Source organism: Misgurnus anguillicaudatus, chromosome 11 (genome assembly GCF_027580225.2).
Source record: "Misgurnus anguillicaudatus chromosome 11, ASM2758022v2, whole genome shotgun sequence".
In the NCBI taxonomy this organism is placed as follows: Eukaryota; Metazoa; Chordata; class Actinopteri; order Cypriniformes; family Cobitidae; genus Misgurnus; species Misgurnus anguillicaudatus.
Genome location: NC_073347.2, coordinates 30,285,250 through 30,304,497, shown reverse-complemented (window position 1 = coordinate 30,304,497; position 19,248 = coordinate 30,285,250). Strand labels below are relative to the sequence as shown.

At 39.5% G+C, this 19,248-nt stretch overlaps 1 protein-coding gene across 2 annotated transcripts in view; it reads left to right on the top strand.

Annotated features, from left to right (window-relative positions):
- Positions 1 to 366: 366 nt before the first annotated feature.
- The window catches only part of foxn2a (forkhead box N2a), a 38,246-nt gene continuing 19,364 nt past the window's right edge, over positions 367 to 19,248 (top strand). Inside the window, exon 1 of one of the 2 annotated variants that reach the window (XM_055169866.2) lies at positions 367 to 506. The gene's annotated coding sequence lies outside the window, so the exon portion shown is untranslated. The remainder of the gene's footprint in view (positions 507 to 19,248) is intronic. The other variant, XM_055169865.2, reaches the window with a different exon arrangement.

The following is a 19,248-nucleotide window of genomic DNA, read 5'->3' as shown; positions in this document are numbered from 1 at the left end:
AAATAATTTAATTGTTATTGATTCCATGTTAAAGTCTACCGGAAGTTGCGTTTAGTCCACAAAAGCCGTTTGTTTATGTTATTGCTGCTGAAACAGTCTATTCAACTTACTGTCCTCCTTCGTAATAAAATTGGGTTTAATATCAAAATGCAGAATAAATAATAATAGATATTACTTGGTGATAGGTGTTATTTTATAATAATGTAAGAAAAATACATACGTTGATTCTACAGGGAGTCCTGCTAACTTCATATCATGTATGAAAAAACACGTGAAACCCATGAAACCGAGCGGAAGCTTTAGCACAAGTGTGCGCTGCAGCAGTTGCCAGGGGGACGTCGAATGGGAGGAGTTATGATTGGCTGAAGTGGGTCTGTTGCTGTGGCAACGCCAATGGGCTTGGTAGCGTTGCCGTGCGGCGTGATGTGTGCGCAGCGCGAGCAGCTGCTGATCAGACTCTCACTCACTGAAGCGCCTCGTCGGAGATCGGACCGCTCCGCATGAATGTGAGTAACCAAATGAAGTTTCGCCATATTTTGTCCGATCGATGGACTTTGTGTGAGCTGCGCGCGAAAAGTTAACAGCCTCGAGGCAAGTTCACGTGAAAAGCGCGAGGCGGATATCAGGCTGGTCTTCTGTTCCTGTATTTGTTTCTCAACTGCTCGTGTTTGTCGCGGATTTCAGTCAGAATAATCTCAGCGCGAACATTCCTCTGTGTGCTTGAGGTCCAGTAAAGTTCCCCTTTTGTTTCGGAGAACACTTCATTTAGTAACACGGGGGATTTCTAAGGTTTTTGGGGCACTTCTGAGTGGATAATCGATGCTTTCTTCTTGAATTTTGCACTTCAGTCGTTGGTGTTGATATCATTGAGTCGGTTGTGTCATTCTTCTGTCTGCCTGAATCGAGTTCACGCGCTGAATAGCGATGTATGAACTGTGTGAACAAATCGAATTTATTAACAACGTTGCTTTAACATTTCTTAAACGTTTCTTAAACGCACATATATGTAAGTTAAGCAGTAGACATTTAATTGACAGAAAGATTTTAGGTTAAACTTTATATTTTTATTGTGTTTACCGTTTGAATCACTCTTACATCCTGTCATTTGATATACGTTTAGTTTAATAAAAGAAATTAATACATCTTTTTACAAATAGTTTTAGAGGCAATGTAGTATGTTGCAGTTACTCAGCATGTCATCTGCCCATATAAACTATGAATTATTGATATTTGCCACTAAAGCTTCTTAATTGATAAAGAATAAATGTTACCATCACTGTCCCTAACATGTTGTTATGGGATAAACAATGTAGTTGGGTTTTCAATTAATCAGTTAATGCCAGTTTTTGACCATTTTAGGGTTATGAAAGTAAAGCACAAACAACAGAACTTACTGAAAGTAGCTATCATGGGATCTTTGAGTCATCACACCTACGCTGTCAGAAATCTTAGTTGATATGCATGTTTGTCGTACCTGTCTCAGGGACATTTTTTGACAGGAAACACCAAAGTTTATTCGTCTATGCCAATAACTTGCTTCCTGTGAACATAGCAGATTTTAGAGAAGTCTATCTGTTTGGCTGTGGTCTGCTGTGGGTTACATATGAACCCCGTTGCTGCCCTCATTGACCTGTTGCAATCTGTTCATGGTATAATGACTTTGAGAGCAAGTCTGCCTATTGATTGAATCGTCTCTGCTGTGATCCCTCAAGGCTCAAATCACAACAACTTAGATTATACCAACTATCATATGTCAGAGTTGAAACCCAGTTTGTCCTGCATTGCCATGAAGCGTATTTGTATGTCAAGTTTGTCTTGGCATGACATGAGCGAAAAGTTCACATCTGCCTCACGATGCTCTGGGCTTCATGTTTGACGTCAGTTAAACACTCGATGCAGTAGATTATCACTAGATAAGGTGCTGAATGAGATGGAAAATGGATTTGAAAAAGGCTTAAACAAATGAAACAGAAATATATTTATTCATTTATCAGAGGCTTTTATCTAAATTGACTCACAAATTTGAGAGCATTTTGCGTTTTGTCAAAGGAGCCAACAAAAAAGCCTTACTCAGGGTTTCCTGCAAAAAATTTGTTAGTTAAGGTGATAGTGTTGGGCGGGTGGGTGTTGCCGGGAGGCGTGGCAATTAAAGGGGCGGGGTGTACGTGTCATGATGAAAATTAAAATATTTTTATTTAAAACACTCAAATAAAACGTAATTTTAAGAAACTATGACAGAAAATGAACACTTACTAGATTATTAATGAATTAAATGTTTTTACCTCTAACGGGAATAGCTGCGTGATAAAGTGAAACTAATTAATAAACACAAACTAAAGGAGATGTTGTAGAACGTCTGGCGAACGATGATAGATAGCGCAAAAATTGTAAAAACTGATTTTTTCCCTCTATTAATTAAATTATCTTAAAGGAGTGTAACTACGGTAGCATGTAAATAATGCACATGAATAACGTGAGCAAAGCGCTCAACAATTATATCTAATCAACAGGTTCGTGAAACCTTCGGCCGTGTGGCGCGCGTGGACGCTCGCGGTATGAAGCGCGTCCGCGCTATTCTCCGAAATGTTTTATCAACTGGCTAGTTATCCTCCAGACAGTGACGGTCCGCACCCGGTCTTTCTTATTTCGCCGTGTGGCGCCGAAAATTTTTATTTTCTTTTTTTGGGCGACCTAGTTAAGGCGGTAGGGTTTCCCAGCTTAGGCGGGCCGCCCGAACTGCTTATTTATACTTCTGAGATGTAGTCTCTACACCATCCGCTTGTTAAGTCTGACATGCACTGCTTGCGGGTGCAACAAATCTCAAATGCCAATAGGGAAATAAAAAAGTCACGCTAAGACACGATGTCCTTGTTATGTAATTTATTGTTCATTTTTGGTAATTTCCTGACATACCAGCTGGCAACATAACTGTTACATCCTATAGAGGTAATTTCATTACCATTACAGTACCAAATCACTACGTCGCCAGTACAGTCTCCTAACGTCGCGAGATAACCAAGTACGTTCCAGTTCAGTAATACATTTATACTATTTTGGTAATTTCATAACTTACTGGCAATGTACCTGTTACGTCCCAGGGAGGTAATTCCATTACCATTACAATTATATAAACATTAATGTTTCTATTTAGGTTAGCTTGTTAAAACTTTTCAGTCTCAAAATTTCCCTTAAATAAGCCAAAACAGAATAGATATTTAACCGAGCTGCTATTTACATGGGAAACAAAATACAGCACATGCCTCCCACCTTCAGCTTAGTCAGAGCGTGGCATTTGACAGGACCGGTCGTTTCTCTAAACTGAGACCCAAACACAAAACTTAATAACACAAAACATGAAATCCATTACATTGTCACAACGTGACATCGACAGGCAGATTACATTGTAAAGCTACGTTAAGGTGACAAATCCAGGAATTTCACTTTTCCGGTCGCTACGACGTAACACTATAATATTTTCGCTTAAATGGGTGATATGAATAAATAGTGCTCATTTTTAACGGCTGTTTAAATAACAAAAATTAAAGTAGAAGCTTGGACCTGGAAATTGTTCTTTATGTCATGACTATAAAAACGGATATACTTACACATCCGTTTTATTTATACTTTTTAGTTGTTGTCCGCATCAAAGTACAATTATACATTTAGATCGCTAGTAGGCGTGTCGATGGGAGTCTTATTGGTGTAAAGCCAGAAAAGAATTAGCAGCTTGTTGTGTACGTTTTTGTAGAAGCATCAGCAGTGATGGCTGTAAATAGACAGCAACTTTTAATGAAGCTTGAGTTGTTTAATGTCACTCCTTAACTTCGTCCATCTTTGTTTTTACAGTCGCAAGCGGAAATGAAACCTGAGAGAGGGGTTCTAGTAGACCAATCACAGCGCTTGCGTTTCCTGTAGAATTAACACATTGTTACATTCCCACCAGTCTACTCTGAGCTACGTACAGCTTATGGCATAGGTCCGATGCAAAAGTATAAATCAGCCTTTAACGTTGTCAATAAAGCAATCTTTACAAGTACGGTTGAAGCTAGAGAAAGATGAACAACATGGAGATAGTTTATTTTTCAATGTACTGTATAAACAAAGTTAGACAATAGGCTAATTAGGGTACACCCTGAGCAGACAACAACACTTACACAGGAAACAAGTGAACGCAAATGGTTTGTGTTGATGCACTAGGTGTGTATGCGTTTTAAACGCTGTTCCTTATGATAAAGACTTTTTGTTGGTCCCCCATTGATGTCAAATGGATTGTTAATTGAGATCAAATAAGTCTGTTTAATTGTGCACTGGAGTGGGTGGCGGTCAGATCTCTTCGTTCAACAGATGTTGTTTGCTGACAGCAAGACCCAAGATAAACAGCACACAAAGAAGGCAAAAAAGATAAAAGAGAGAGAGAACGCCTCAACCGGGTGTTATTTAACTGTGAACAGACTCACAATAGTTTGTGTGTGCGCAGTGTTAGTATACTGTTGATGGCTTGATGCCATTAAAGAACTTCCCTAAATAACATTTCATTTGGTAGTTCTGAGGAAACCAATACGGTGATGTAAAAAACTGTCATGTAAGTAGCTTTAGAGCTTTTAAACGCGCTGAAATATCTTGAGTATTCAGTCATCAAACTTTTTAAAGCTGCAAACACAGAGTAAAATGAAAGTCCACCATTGGAGTGTCTATGATTTGTGGGAATTTTTGGGGGACTTCTGGGATGTCACTTAGCAGGATGCTACCGTTCCAGTGAGAGCCTTTTACTCCAGTGAATGGTGATTCCCCCTCCCTCGCTGATGTGCTTTTTTTGAAGGACCTCTCAAGTCCAGAGTCTTTTCCCTTTTTATTCGGCCTTCAACGACACTGATGCTAAATGCTTCTGGAAAGTGTTGAAAGCATTCGAAAATGCTTTTACACGTGAAGGACGGAAGTGTTCGCTGATGAGGATGTGGATTGGCTGAATGCATTTTTCTCAGGATGGGTGTTGCAGATATTTAGGGATGTCCTGTCTTAAACACAGAGGAGGAAATATATTATGTTTCTCATGTTTAACTACAGGCAAAATAGGTCATGCATGTTGGAAATTTACACTACAATAACAAATAATGCAAATTACGTACAATAGTTGCATTTATAGTAAGTAGTGACTTTTAAGGTTAAGTTAAGGATGCCCGAAATGATGCACATTGCCGTCCTTCATATTGGTTATTCATGGAATTTATTGTGCTAATTAAAGCTAGTTATGATCCAGCAATTTTCATTTGGTTAAGTATTTAGTGAGGTGTTTTTAATTTACGTCAATAGAATCATTAAGTGGAACCGGTCGGATTTCTGAATCAGTCATTGGCTGAATTGCCAGTGTCTGTTGATGCTATCTGGCCTTTGTTTGTAGGTGATTGTTTTCTGTGGCTGCAGCTGCACATCTCTCATCAGCTAGACGTCTCCTCCCTCCTCACACCCCTCACTATTATTTAGTATATTCTTTCCACCCTACCAGGAAGACGGACGGACAACCCCAAGAGCTCCAGAGGCCGCAGTTGTCTTGGTTACGTGACACCGCCGCACGCTAATTCAATATTGGTGCTTGTACTGAATTTGGGTTGCAAATGTAAAAATAGCTTTTTCCTTTAATGCTAAAGCCCTTCCTGCACTCTTCCTTAAGCTCCATTAGAAAGACACATCCATTTATTACGCTGCTTTCAAGTCCTCCTAGGAAGTTCGTATTGAAGGGTCACGAGTCAGAAATTGCAATTGCGATGTGTTGTCGGACAGATATTCCTTCCTCTGATTTTTTACTTTCTCTCTGACGAAGACATGAAGCTTTTTTTTAGTACCCTTGCAACAATTTAAAATCGTACAAGCGTTTGTTTCCACCATAATTTTTTAAAGAGCACCTATTTCACGTTATTTTGTGTATTTGGTATAATACAATGTGTTCGCGTGGTTTATGGTTAAAAAACACATTATTTTTTACATACCGTACGTTTTTGTAGCTCCAGATTTCACTCTCTTCCTGAAAGCACAGATTTGAAAAGCGCTGTGTTCCTGATTGTCCAACTAATCTGTATGTTGTGATTGGCCTGAATACCTCTGACGTCAGCCGGAAATGTGACGCTCTTTACCAAGTTTGAAAGATTCGCTCACAATGCATTGCTAACTAGAGTTAACTTACAGGCTGTGAGTCCAAAGTGGGAGGAATTATGATAATGTCGGTCTTGTCTACATCACCAATCCCAGGAAGTAAACTGTTGCCTACAATCCGTGTGTTTGTTGTAGTCCAAGAAAAGAGATTTACGTTTGAGACGATAACTCGTGTCATTGTTTACTTTGGGGTATTTACCTTTTGTATATCGTTAAGATGTACTAATACACACTTACACCTAAGGAAATGTAAAATCATGAATCGGACAATTTGTGCTCTTTAAAATTAACACGCCCCAGCTCTAAAACTCAGGGATTAAAGTAGGTATGCATCGAAGATTTCAGCATTATCGGTTTTCTGGTGAAAGAAAAACATCTGAATATAAATGCAATAAATAAAATTAAAGTAATTTACATTTTTGGCAAAGTGCATCCAAAATTTACTAGTTGTAATGGCATTCGCATGCGCTAATTTTATAAATCCCATCCACGCTTATGCTGCCTTTAAGTGTGCTTGATGGATTAACCAGCAGGTTTAGGAGAATTTAGGGCGAATGGCTCATTACTTTCCTAAGGCTGTTTATCTGGGATAAGAGACACCCTCGTAGTCTCGTGTCCGTCGGTTGGTCAAACAGTGTTGTTTGTGAAGTCTCCCTTGTGGCCGCCCCTCATCGTTCACCCCCACCCACTTCGATCTCTACGTCTGTCGTGGGTCCGCACGAGGGATTTGAGACATGTTTCCATTAGCGGTCATTGTCCCATTGAAAGTGATGCTAATGTGACCGTTGGCCTGATTACGAGAGGGAAAGTGGATCTAGATGCGCCTTGTGTCACTGGCAACAATAGTGCTTTGTGCAGGTCACTCATTGCTAAATAAATGGGTTTTGTTTATTATAGCGGTAGGACAACAAATTTGGCAGTCAGGCCTCCATCACACAAACCAATAAACCAGAACTACCGGATGGATGTATAACAGTTTTTCTATGTAACAGTTCAAGGGGTTACATAGTGCTAATTTGTAGTTGAGTTGACTTCATTGGTAACTTAATAAAATTATTTGTTTCAACAGAAGGCTACTTTCAATCACAAAACCACACCAAACAAAACACCATGTGCTTAATGGGAACCATCATACAGCTCTGCCTCTAAAGATATCTATCTGCCTTATTTAAAGTGAATGTGTTCAATGCTTGCTTGTCTTCTGGGGTCATCACGGGGTCTTCTTGTTCATTTTGTAGTTCAGAGGATGTTAGCAGTTCACACTGTTGTTGTGGCAGCTCTTTTCCCTGTCAAAGTGTGATTTTTTTGTTTTTTCTGAAATGGTTGAGAGATACCATCTCTTCCTCCTTTAACAGTATATTGCATTGAGGTTGTCTTGGTTGTGCAACCTTTAGGTTTTCTGCACCTTGTCCAAAATATTGGTGAAAATGTATTTTCTTGTGTTGACACTTTAGTGACAAGCAGTTAAGTATCAAAGAGCTTGAATTTTTTTATAACCAGTAGCCAATAATGATTAGTTTGTCACTGCAAAACCAAACATTTCTCTTTGATTTTGCCAGTCACTAGGGCCACAAGTGGACAAATGTGTTCGAACAACCACAAATGACCGCTGACTTTTCGCCCAATGATCAAATGTGATGTACCAAACACAGTGTTTTACATCACAAGGTTTTACCCACTGTCGGTGGGTGCTTAATGTCAAAAGCTGCGCGGTCACGTTTTTCGTGTGGTTTTAGACGCGTTGTGAAGTAAATGTGAAGCAACTGTGCATATGTGCTTGGACATTGCAGTGGGTGCTCGAGCCGAGCCCCGGAGCACCCACGGGATTGACACCTATGTGCGTTAGAGGTCGACCGATTTATCGGCCGGGCCGATTTTTGCCATATTTAAAAAAATCGACTTTGGCCGATTTTGCTGAAAAATTAGGCCGATTAATAGCCAGGTGCATCTGCGGGCACCTAGCGTTGTTGTAGAACTCGTGACGCTGCCTCTTGCTGCAAGCAGATCTCCCGTGTGTGCAGCCGTGCCTTGTTCACAAACAGCTTTAGTAAAGGATGGCGGGATCGCGCGAATTAAGCAGCCAGTACAACAGCGCAACGGGCTTATGTCTCGCGGTGCACTGTCCGTGGAAAGATTAGGCTCATTTCATGTGATTAATGAATGATGATGATCTTTGTTTGCGTGACAGAGAAAGTAGAGCCGTGCGTGCACGCTTTCTGTCTTTAAACTGTCTCCCTGCTTTTATTACTCAAAACAAAACTGACTCGATGGCGAAAGGTCGGAAGACCAAATCATATCCACCGAGGAAATGTTTTTCGTGTTGTTACATTAACACTTTGTTTTCAGTTTTGCGCTGCTCAGCCTGGATTAGAACATAACGCGTCCGATTCGCAAACTGATTCCATTGAACGGATTCGTTTGAATGAACGGTTGAAACAACAGATCTGTCCCAACACTAAACTCAAAAGACGTCACTGTCAGCACAATCAGTCACTTATAGCGCCTCAGAAATGAGAATGTAAATGTGTTTAGAAATAACAGTCTCAACTAAAAAACATAGACATTTACTATGTTAACTTTATGATGAATAAATAATTTATCAGGTCTACCAAATAAGGATTTTATCCTACAAAGCAATAAAAGCCATGCTAAAAAACTAATCAAAGATGATGACAGCAGAGTGTCAGGTAATATCTGTGTCTGATAAATGCATGGTGCAGAGGAGGTTGTAAAACTCTTCAGAAAGACCAGTCATACTTTTTTTAAATACTTTGACTTAAATAGTGACATTTTTACATTTAAAATATCTGCTAATGATGAGAACATTTGGATTATTATGTACATATAGAAAATCGGCCAAACATATCGGCCATCGGCTGCCCTGATTTCTAAATATCGGCATCGGCCAGAGAAAAAGCCATATCGGTCGACTTCTAATGTGCGTGTCTATTGTAGCCTCCGGAGTTCGCATATGTAATCAAGCCGTGTGTGGCGCGTGTGCCCACTCGCGGTGTGAAACGCGTCCACGCTATTCTCTGAGATGCACATGACAGCATTTTGTGCAGCGAAATTTATTATTTATTTTTTGGACGACCTAGTTAGGGTGGTAGGGTTTCCCAGCTTAGGTGGGCCGCCCGAACTGCATAGTGCTGCACTTGACCCCGCTTCATCCATCATCTTGAAAACTGTGGACTTTTAGAGACGGCAATAGGCATAAGGTTGGCACCTACTAGTGGTGTGGAAGAAGCAGTTAGCCTGAGAATAAAATTTTTAAAGGTTACACAACTTCTCAATTTTAAAATCATTTGGTGCCCAAACATATTGCTGAAACGCACAGAAATGAGCACAAATGGACAGTTGTAATTGAGGCTTTTGGCAATTATGTAATTGAATTGTAATCCGAATTAGTTTTTCGATTAATAGTTGTTATTTTGTTTTAACCACAAAATCTAAGCAGTGAAACTTAAATAGCCAAATCTGTGAACACTGCTCTAGCAGTGGAAATCCTGGAAATCTTCACCTTGATATCAGTGTAAACTCATCCCAGTGGCTGCTGCTATATTAAGATCTGGCCGTGACATCGTTGGGGTGGGACATCATCTCATTTTCATGTTGGATGGTCTGTCCTCTGAGAAGTTTTTAAATAAGCGTCACCTGACCTCATACGAGAGCTTTCACGCTGTTGTTAAACGTGTGTCAGACTTCTGTTCATCAGGTGCCAGCTGTATTTTTAGATGTAACTCTGTAGCACTTCTATCGCTCTGAACTTATTAGCCTACTTTTGTAAAAGACTATCTGTTCCCAGTGGTGAAGGGCAGAAAGTCCTGTCATAATACCTGGAGTATTAGACTATTATTCTTTATGAAAAGCCGTCATGACCTTCATTGTATTGAAGGAAAGTTACGTATTTGCTGCTTGTGTTTGCACAAGGGTTTAAGACACACCTGTGTGTATTTGATGTTGGGTAGGACGTCTTTTCTTCAGGTGAAACGTTTTGGACTGCATGTAATCAGGTTAACCGACAACAGTAGACGAGCCGGAAAGTTTGGGGTGTGATCAAGACACGGTTAAACACGTCAAACTCCTGGGTTGACGAAGGGTGGGGTGACATCCTCTAGGGCACAACGGCACAAATCTGCATTTAAGTTTGTATAGTGGTGTTTACTTTAGCAATTGTCCCTGTTATTGTTGTTTAAAACCCAAGTATTCACACTGTGTAACTGTGGTCTTGATTAATGAAAATAATGCAGTTGTATATCAGGTTAACAACAATTATAATGTCTATCTGACGGTTGATAAAAGCAATGACAACTACGTGTAGACATTTGGTTATGGTTCAAAACATTTGGCAATGTGCTAACAACTCCACACATTACCAGCTGCATAACATGGCTATTTAACATCCTATCAGTGTGCTTAGTTTAGCACGGGCCAAGGTGTCTTTATCTCAGTATTTTTTAAATTACCGACCGTACAGTTGTAACAGAGCTTTTTAGTTTTACACTGGGTTGGTAGACCCATGGTTGGGTAAAATATGGACGAACACAATTATTTGTTTATATGAGCCTAGAAAACATCCAATATGGACAAACACAATTATTTGTTTATATGAACCTAGAAAACATCCAATTGACCCCACCATGGGTTGAAACAACCCAGCATTTTACAGTGTAAACTTGTAACATTTTATGTCTTTTATATTTTGTCATTAATCATATTTAACTATTACACCTGACCAGTGTTTCCTAAACTGGGCCAGAGTCCTGCAACAGGTGAGGTTCCCACATAAAAATTGGCTGAAATGGGTGGATTGTGACATTCCCAAAATTCACAGGCGGGGATGCAGGCGGATAATTATCTCCTTGTGGGTGGGTAGTAGCGCGGATAAAAATATATGCAATATTTGTGTGTCTAAATTACCATTACACATACGCAACAACGATATGACATTTGACCCATCACGTCAGCACCACTGCAACATCTAAATGTCGTTTGACATTTGGCTCGCTTGCACACATCCAATTTTGCCTTTAAAGACTCGTCAACAATTTATATACTCCTCTGGCCAACTTTACTTTTACTTCATCCATAGCTACTAAGGGTGTCACGATTTCGATTTTAAATCGAAATCGATCGAAATTAAGTCACAACCTCGAACTTCGAATTTAAAAATTGGATCGTCGATGCTGCCACGCCCCCATGTCACGTCCGGTCGGCTTGCCAAGCGGGGGAAAATAAACTCTCAGAAGTGCCCTTAAAAACATCCATCCAGCGGAACGCGATTTATATTTTAAACACGAGGGATTTATTGTTCCTTGAAATGCATATCATAAACAGGATTACTACCTAGTGATCTGCCTTCGGACAGAGCGCAGCTCTCTGCACGTGCACGAGAGAGCCGCCAAGATGCAGCGGGTTTACTTTTAAACAAAAGGTATAGTTTGCCTCAGCTCGCATGAAACGCATAAAACTGAACAAATACGTAAGGATTATTACTTTAGTTTATGTTTAGACTTTGGACAGATGCGAGATGCGCATGCACGTGAGACAGAGAGAAGCGCAGCTGCTTATGACGCACCGGTTTTAGTTCAGATAATAGGAGTCCAAGACGCGCGCAGGTCTGCGTGCAAGAAGGAATTCTCTCTCTTCAAGCTCTCTCGCGTAAAGTAAAGCCCACAAACCCCCATGCGAGGAAAAGCACGCAATGTGCATGTTAATGTGAAACTATAATAATAATAATAATAATAATAATAATAATGGCATATAATTTTTTGTCTTAAAAAATCATTTAAAAATCGAGAATCGAATTGAATCGTGACATCAGAATCGAAAATGTAATCGAATCGAGGATTTGGAGAATCGTGACACCCCTAATAGCTACTCCTACAATGCTCGCTACAGCTAGACTACGAGAAGCATCAAAAGTCGCAACTTCATGCGGCGACGCAAGAATCGACAGCCGGATGACGTCAAAGTACTGTGAGAACGTTTCACGAAATCGTACGGAGGAGTTTGCTTTTAAATCGTTCTCGCAGAACCTTGAAGTCATCCGGCTTCGGTTCTTGCGGCACTGCATGAAGTTGAACAAACCTGAAGGCTGCATCAGTTAGTGGGTGGAGCTAATGACTCAGTTTCTCGCAGTGCATTCTGGTTAATTGAGTCCATCAAAGACCGTTACGAAAATTTCAATCAATCTAATAATCGAAATCGTGCAAATTTCTTTTTTTTTCTCATGTAAAATGCAAAATGGACATAAATTACCCGTTATAAAAGGCTAAAATCTCTAGGGTTCAATTCCGCTTTAAAATCTCAGGGGGTACTTCAAGTAAAAAATGTAGGGGATTCGCCCTAGAAAAAACATTGCATTACACTATTCACACTTTCTCATTATTTTTCTTTGGGTCTCTGTGTTTTGGTGTTTGCTGTTTTTGAGGACTGAGATGGAGGTGTGGTGGTATCTCATACTGCTAGCCTCAGCACTTTAAAAGCCTATTGATTTCTCTTCATCAGACTTTCTAGTGAACAACCAGCCCAAACACAAATCATCTAATGGTTGGTTGTTGAAGGATAATGCAGTCCTTTTCGTATAATATCACATTAAGATCAACATTTATGGTCATCACATTATTTTGCTATATCTTTAAAAGCAGTCACATGTTGCATTTGTGTGACTTCTCAACCTGTGTGCTATTAAATTAAAGTCATGAATGACATAAGAGTGAGTAAATAGAGACGGATGTTCATTTTTGGCTGATCTTTTACTTTAAGGATAAACAAGATTGAAAGGGAAGCTGTCCCTGGCACCTGTCTCTCTCTTGCTCGCTCACTTGCTCTCTCTCTTTCTCTCGCTCGCTCGCTCGATCTGAATGAATGAATGAAAGGCTGAGCGTTCTTTTAACTTGCAGATGAGCTGGTGTTGTCTCTCTGTGATTAGGCCCTGGTGTCGTCTTGGCCATTCCTCATTAGTGCGCTCTCTCTCTCCCTCACAAGTGTGCCATTACCGGCTGGCCCTTTGATGTCGTCTGATAAGAGCAGTGATAATTATGATAATGATAATCGTCTATGAGTTAATCACATAAAAACCACTTCCCTTTCTTGCTCGACAGCAATGCTTGTAGTGCAGAGGACATCTCAGACCATAGAGGAAGGCCAGATGACTTTCACATCAGCACCTGGGAATTATTAGGGCTACGCTGTTCACTTCAGGTCACAGTTTGTGTTGCTAATAGGGGTAAATGAACTACCCAGAGGCTATAGAGCAGAATGAGTTAAAGTTAATAGGTTAACTGGAACAGTCTTGTGTGTATGATAATGACCTCTGAGTTAAAAGTACCTACCCAATTACAACACCATAAAGCCGGGAGGCATTACGAGTGAACACGTCTATTAAACCGCTTGTGTGACTGTCTAAAGGGTGAAAGACCTCATGCTGTTATTGTGGAGCTGTAAAAAGTGCAAGACTCAACATGAAAGATTTTCTACTGGCCCAGGTCAGATTTTTACTGGCCCTGCCAAAATTATGACTGGCCTCAATAAAAAGCTTTAGAATAATGCTCTGGACCCATGTAGCTTTAATAAATTAGATTATAACACTAAAAACTTCTAGCTAGTGCTGCCGCGAATAGTCGACGTAGTCGACGTAATCGACGATGAAAATTTGTCAACGGCAATTTTTTTAGTCGAGGAGTCGCATATTTATTTTTTTCCGTCTCAAACGGCCCACTGTAATCCTGTCTCATGTCTCAAATGGCTCAATGTAATTCACCTCCACATCAGTCTGTGCGCTGTGCGCGCCCTGCTGGTTAATCTGCTACGCTATCATCTTTCTTCCCTATCCCCCTGCCTTCACTGCTTTAATTTTGAAAAATTGGCGGTGGCAGGTGAGTCTATGGAATTATGAGTCGGAAAGCTTCCGAAGTATGAAAGTATTTTAAGCTAAGTTGTGATAAAAGAGTGGTCTGTTACACCGTGCCAAACATCGCTGGCTTATCACGGGAGCACAACGACAATGCACGAGCATCTCAAACGAAAACACTCGGGAGTTATTGACGATACACCCACAGAGAATACGACAACGTAAGTAACTGTTATATGATTATTAATGAAACGGCGAGCTAGTCAGTACTGTTTTATTAACTCTTTTGAGAAGTACAATGACTCTGTCTTTGGATGTTAAAGGCTATCATTGTTTGCTCGTGATTCCGCCACGGAATCAACACTGGACGCAACAAATAGATTTTTCATGATTCCCATTTACATTTTTATTTTACTATTTTAAACGGCTCAATTCATTGTTGCGAGTGTTCAGCGCGTCTCTCTCTCTCTCTCTCTCTATCACTCATGTTGCTTGCAGCGCCTCGACCGCGCGCGCCTCTCTCTTACGTGACAGTGAAAAGGTGGCAGTGTTTTTAATGTACTTTCTTTTTTGCGTAAACGTCAACATTCACAGATGTCTCTGACAAAGACGACTGATTGAGTTAACATGACTTGAAGAAAGATTAGCAGTAGTGTGAGTCTGTGTGCGAGCTTTCTTCCTCCCTATGATGCTGTATGCCGTGTTCTGTAGTCTATGTAACAACAACAGTGTATTCTCTTATATTTCTGAATTTGCACCGAATTGTTTGCGCTATATCACTCGCATTTAAAATCAAGAAATGGCTCAAAACAAATTATGAGAAGAGCAACAGCAGTAAAGCTACAATGTAAATGTATGGTGATTTTTGCATATCTAAATCAGGATTTTAGCAGCAGTTAAAGGAACAGCTGGTTGGATAAAAAACGAGGTGATGGGTCATGTTTAGTCACTATTTTATAGGCTACAACAGAACAGATGTAAAATAGCATTCAGTTGTGTTAAAATGCAATATAAGATCAAAGAGTAGAAGTGAAACATTTCATATTTCTGTTAAGCATCTACTTTGCACTGGAAGTTTTTATTATTATTTATATTGTTTACATTGTAATTTTTTATTTGGTAACATTTAAGTTATTCATATTGTTTATGACACCGGTGGGTTCAAAATAAAATGGACACAATGAAATAACAAACACTTGACTTTTTTTTAATTAGTCGTTTAGAATAGTCGACTATTCGAAAAATTAGTCGAAAGATTAGTCGTTAGAAAATTAGTCGTTAGTGGCAGCACTACTTCTAGCCAACCTCATCAATTTCAAATATTGTTAAAGACAGGTAATGTGTCTTATTTCTGAACTGTTCACATTTGCTTAAGACATAACTGACTATTTTTACAAAGTAATGGTAGCACTTTGAGATCATTTTGAAAAAAGTGCAAAAAAAACTTATTTGCGCATATATACGCGCGTTGTATTGACATGAGGCTTTCCAGGGCGATCTTAATGCGGCACTTAGTAAATGTAGCATATTACAAGTAAGGAATAATTGACGACGGGCCGTTGAATTATAAGAAAATAATGCACACCCAAGGTGGTTGCGTCGTGCCGTTAAACCGCGGGTGTGCATTATTTTCTAATAATTCAAAGGACCAGAGTCAATTATTCCGCTTCTACCACAGTTACCAAAAATATTGCCCTGGTGCCTATTTTTAATGGGTATTAATTATTTTTCTGTAAACCGCACACCTAACCTTAAAAATGTCTTAAAAATGAGCACCAGAGCAATATTTGTGGTAACCGTGAAATAAATGACTTCGGTCCTTTTTAATTATTTGAAAATAATGCACACCAGCAGTGTAATAAACAATACAATGATGATAACTTATCAGATAATTTTGTAAATTTGTTGAAAATAAGGACAATTAGAGACTGAGGAGTGTGAGCTCAGCCCTCTGTAGCACCTTTTTTAAGTTAAACATGTATTTTTTTCTGTGTTTTGAGCATTGAGTAGGATGCTTTACATTAATGTCTGATCGCTCCACTTTTCTGAGATTTATCATTTACTGCTTATTACTTATTTAATAATTTTACTGTTTCCATGGTGCTCCATTCAACCTTTTATCGGGGTGTTTGTTCTCTGATATTTTACACTGTTTCTGTAAATTCTTGTCTCACATTATTGTATTTTTCTTTTAGCATGAATTTTCTCTGATTGAGCCTTTAGACTAGGGTTATGCCAATAGACGATACTATCGTGTATCGATGATAGTCAGACATATGGCCGATAGGGGGCTTTCATGACGATTTTAGCGATAGTTGTTATTTTTATCATGATAGTTTCACATTACCATGGACATTGCATGCTTTTTCTCGCATGAAAGGGTTTCTGGGCTTCACTTTGGGCGACAGAGGTTGTAACGTGTGCAGATTCCTTCGTGCTCGTACCTGGACTTGTAATGCGCGTCTTGGATTCTTGCTCAGACCTAAACGCGTGCGGCATCCCATGGACTACTTCTAGCACCTGAACTTGTAATGCGCATAAGTTGGACTCTTTCTCAGCTTGTAATATGCGCGGCTCTGACATTTCCTTGCACTAGAGAGGTTAGGTATGCAGGGGTTTAAAACCGCTAGTGTGTTGTTCCCGATTCCTGGCACAAAGAAAATTTCATAGCGCCTGTGCTTTATTAATGCCACCATTCAAGTGGCTTGTCATAAATTATTAAAAAATAAAAAAATGAGTAAACTTTTGAAATGCTAGCCTACTTTTTAATGCAAATTGTACTTGTTAAGTGTTGCCACATATGTTGCAAACTGTTTCACATGACCTGACTTTTAAATTCTGAGTAACTGATTACTAAAAAAATGTAATCAAAAAGAAAAAGATGTCAAGTTTTGCACCGGACATTGCATTGTGTTGTATATATATATTATTACATAGTACATCTAGTTGTGTTGTTGTTGGTCATTTAGATGTATCATGTATCCAAAATCTTTTATATCATGCACACTATACTTGCTGTATTAATACTCATAGGGGCTGTTTCCCGGACCAGGATTAGCTTAATCCAAGACTAGGCCTTAGTTTAATTAGGAAATATAACTAGTTTTAACAAACATGCCTTACTAAAAACATTACCTGTGTGCATTTTGAGGCAAATGTATTTTAAGATATGTCAGTGCAAGTTGTTTTCAGTTTGGAGAGCTCTTAAAAGTGTTTAAGTCTAGGACTAGTCTAATCCCTGTCCGGGAAACCGCCCCATAGACTACCAGACTTATAATATGAAACACAAGGTCATTAGTCTTTGTTTGATTAGTTTTGTGATTCCTAAATGTTTTCTATTATGTCTGCTTTGACCACAGACAGGCGTACTGACTATGATTGACCTAGTTCAATGTTAAAACAGTAGACGCTCTTCCATCTGGGGTGTCTGATCTGCCAGTGATACAGGAGAGACGGATGCTGACTGATGGCTTAACTGGATGGACTTTCCCTCCTCTTATTCAATCCACTGTCTAATCCTCCTCCCTAATTGAACTGACAGCATGGTTGTCATGGTGACATTGGGGTACGGTTTTGAGCGTGGTGTGAATAGACAGTAGGGACTTGCCAATTCGCTCGACGCCAGTGACCTGCTTTTTGCCTTAATACCACAGCTGGGACGCGTCTGCCATTTTTACAAAAAATATTTGTGCTCATTGACTTAATCGTATTAACTGTTGTATTTATTGAACAGTTCAGCAAAACAAAAGTCTATATGATTGTTTTGAAGTTTAATAATGCACATTATACAAACTAGAACATGCTTATACAGTATTGCCATCATAAAAATGCAGATGTCATCCTGTATAAGCAATAGGTTTGCCCTAGCAACACTGTCGACTCTCGTTCTATGGTTATGGATCATAAGAGATGTTGTGCTTTCTAGATATTTGTAGCTATTTCTCTTTCCAAGCAGCCCATTTGGTCTTCAGGTTCTCGTGGCCGGTTGGTACTGTGGCTGATGATGGCTAACTGGAAGCTGAGTGCGAGTGGTAAGAGATGGGCGGGAATGAGAAGGAGACCAGGTCATCTGAGACGCTCTCAAGAGACATCAACAGCTCTCAGATACAAGAGAGTCTCCTTCTGCTAAACGTTCGTGAGAAATACAGCATATGAGTGCTAGAAGAGGGCCGTTCCTCTGAGTTTTTTTTTTTTAGGAAAGGGAGATTATTGAAGGGGAGGATGAAGAACTGACAGCAGAGAGGAAATCGCTTGAGTAGTTAATCTGAAAGCTTGTTTTCCAGAATGGTCGATAAGGAAAGATTTTTGGACAGTTGTCTGTAGTACTGAATTATGTAGTTAGCTCATTTAACAGTTTCTCCATTTTCTGAGTTCAGGATTTTTTGGACGAGAACACGGAGTATGACCCCACCTCTAACACAGTCATCATGAGCATCTATTCAGGTTGTAGTGGTATTTAAGAGTTAAAAGAGATGGCTGCTTTCCCGCGAGTGGCTGTGGTTTCAGGGCTGAACAGACACGGCCCCAGCTATTGAGAGCAGAGGAACTTGCCTGTTTTTCCAAGATGTAACTTATTTACCTGGCATTGTTTATCATTCAGATTTGACTGGGTGGACTTAAACCTTATGTTTGTTAATAGAGCTGTTACAATGATTATATAATCATCTCATCGCGATTGTTTGACCTCATCGCGATGATTTCAGATCACCCCAATGATTGCACCTCTCTCTAAAAAACACAAGGGGGAGCTGCAGCGCCTGTAAATGAGACCGTATCAGATGCTGCTTCTTAACTGACAGTGTAACGCGATACATTGCAAAGCCATTCAGTAAGGTGGAAAAAACTACTTTTAAAGAAATGCTGCAAAACTTTGATAAGCAGTATGAACTGCCAGCTAAAACATACATTTTCAAAAGATTAATTTTTTTATACTTGCAACAATGTGTGAAAATTATTTCACGAACAAACAAAAAATTATGAGAATTAAATGTCAAAGCAATAAAACAGGCAATTAATCGTCATAATCTTTCAAATTTCATAATCGTGACAGCCCTATTTGTTAATGGATTTTAATACTTTTACATTTAGGCATTTGGCAAAACCATGATCTTTTTAGTTGCTAACGCAATGGTTTACTAAACCTCATTCACACGTCACTTTATTCCCATAAAATTTCCGTAAAATTGGCATATTGCTTTTTATTAGAATAGTAATGCCAAACAAAAATATCACGATACTCGCATGCA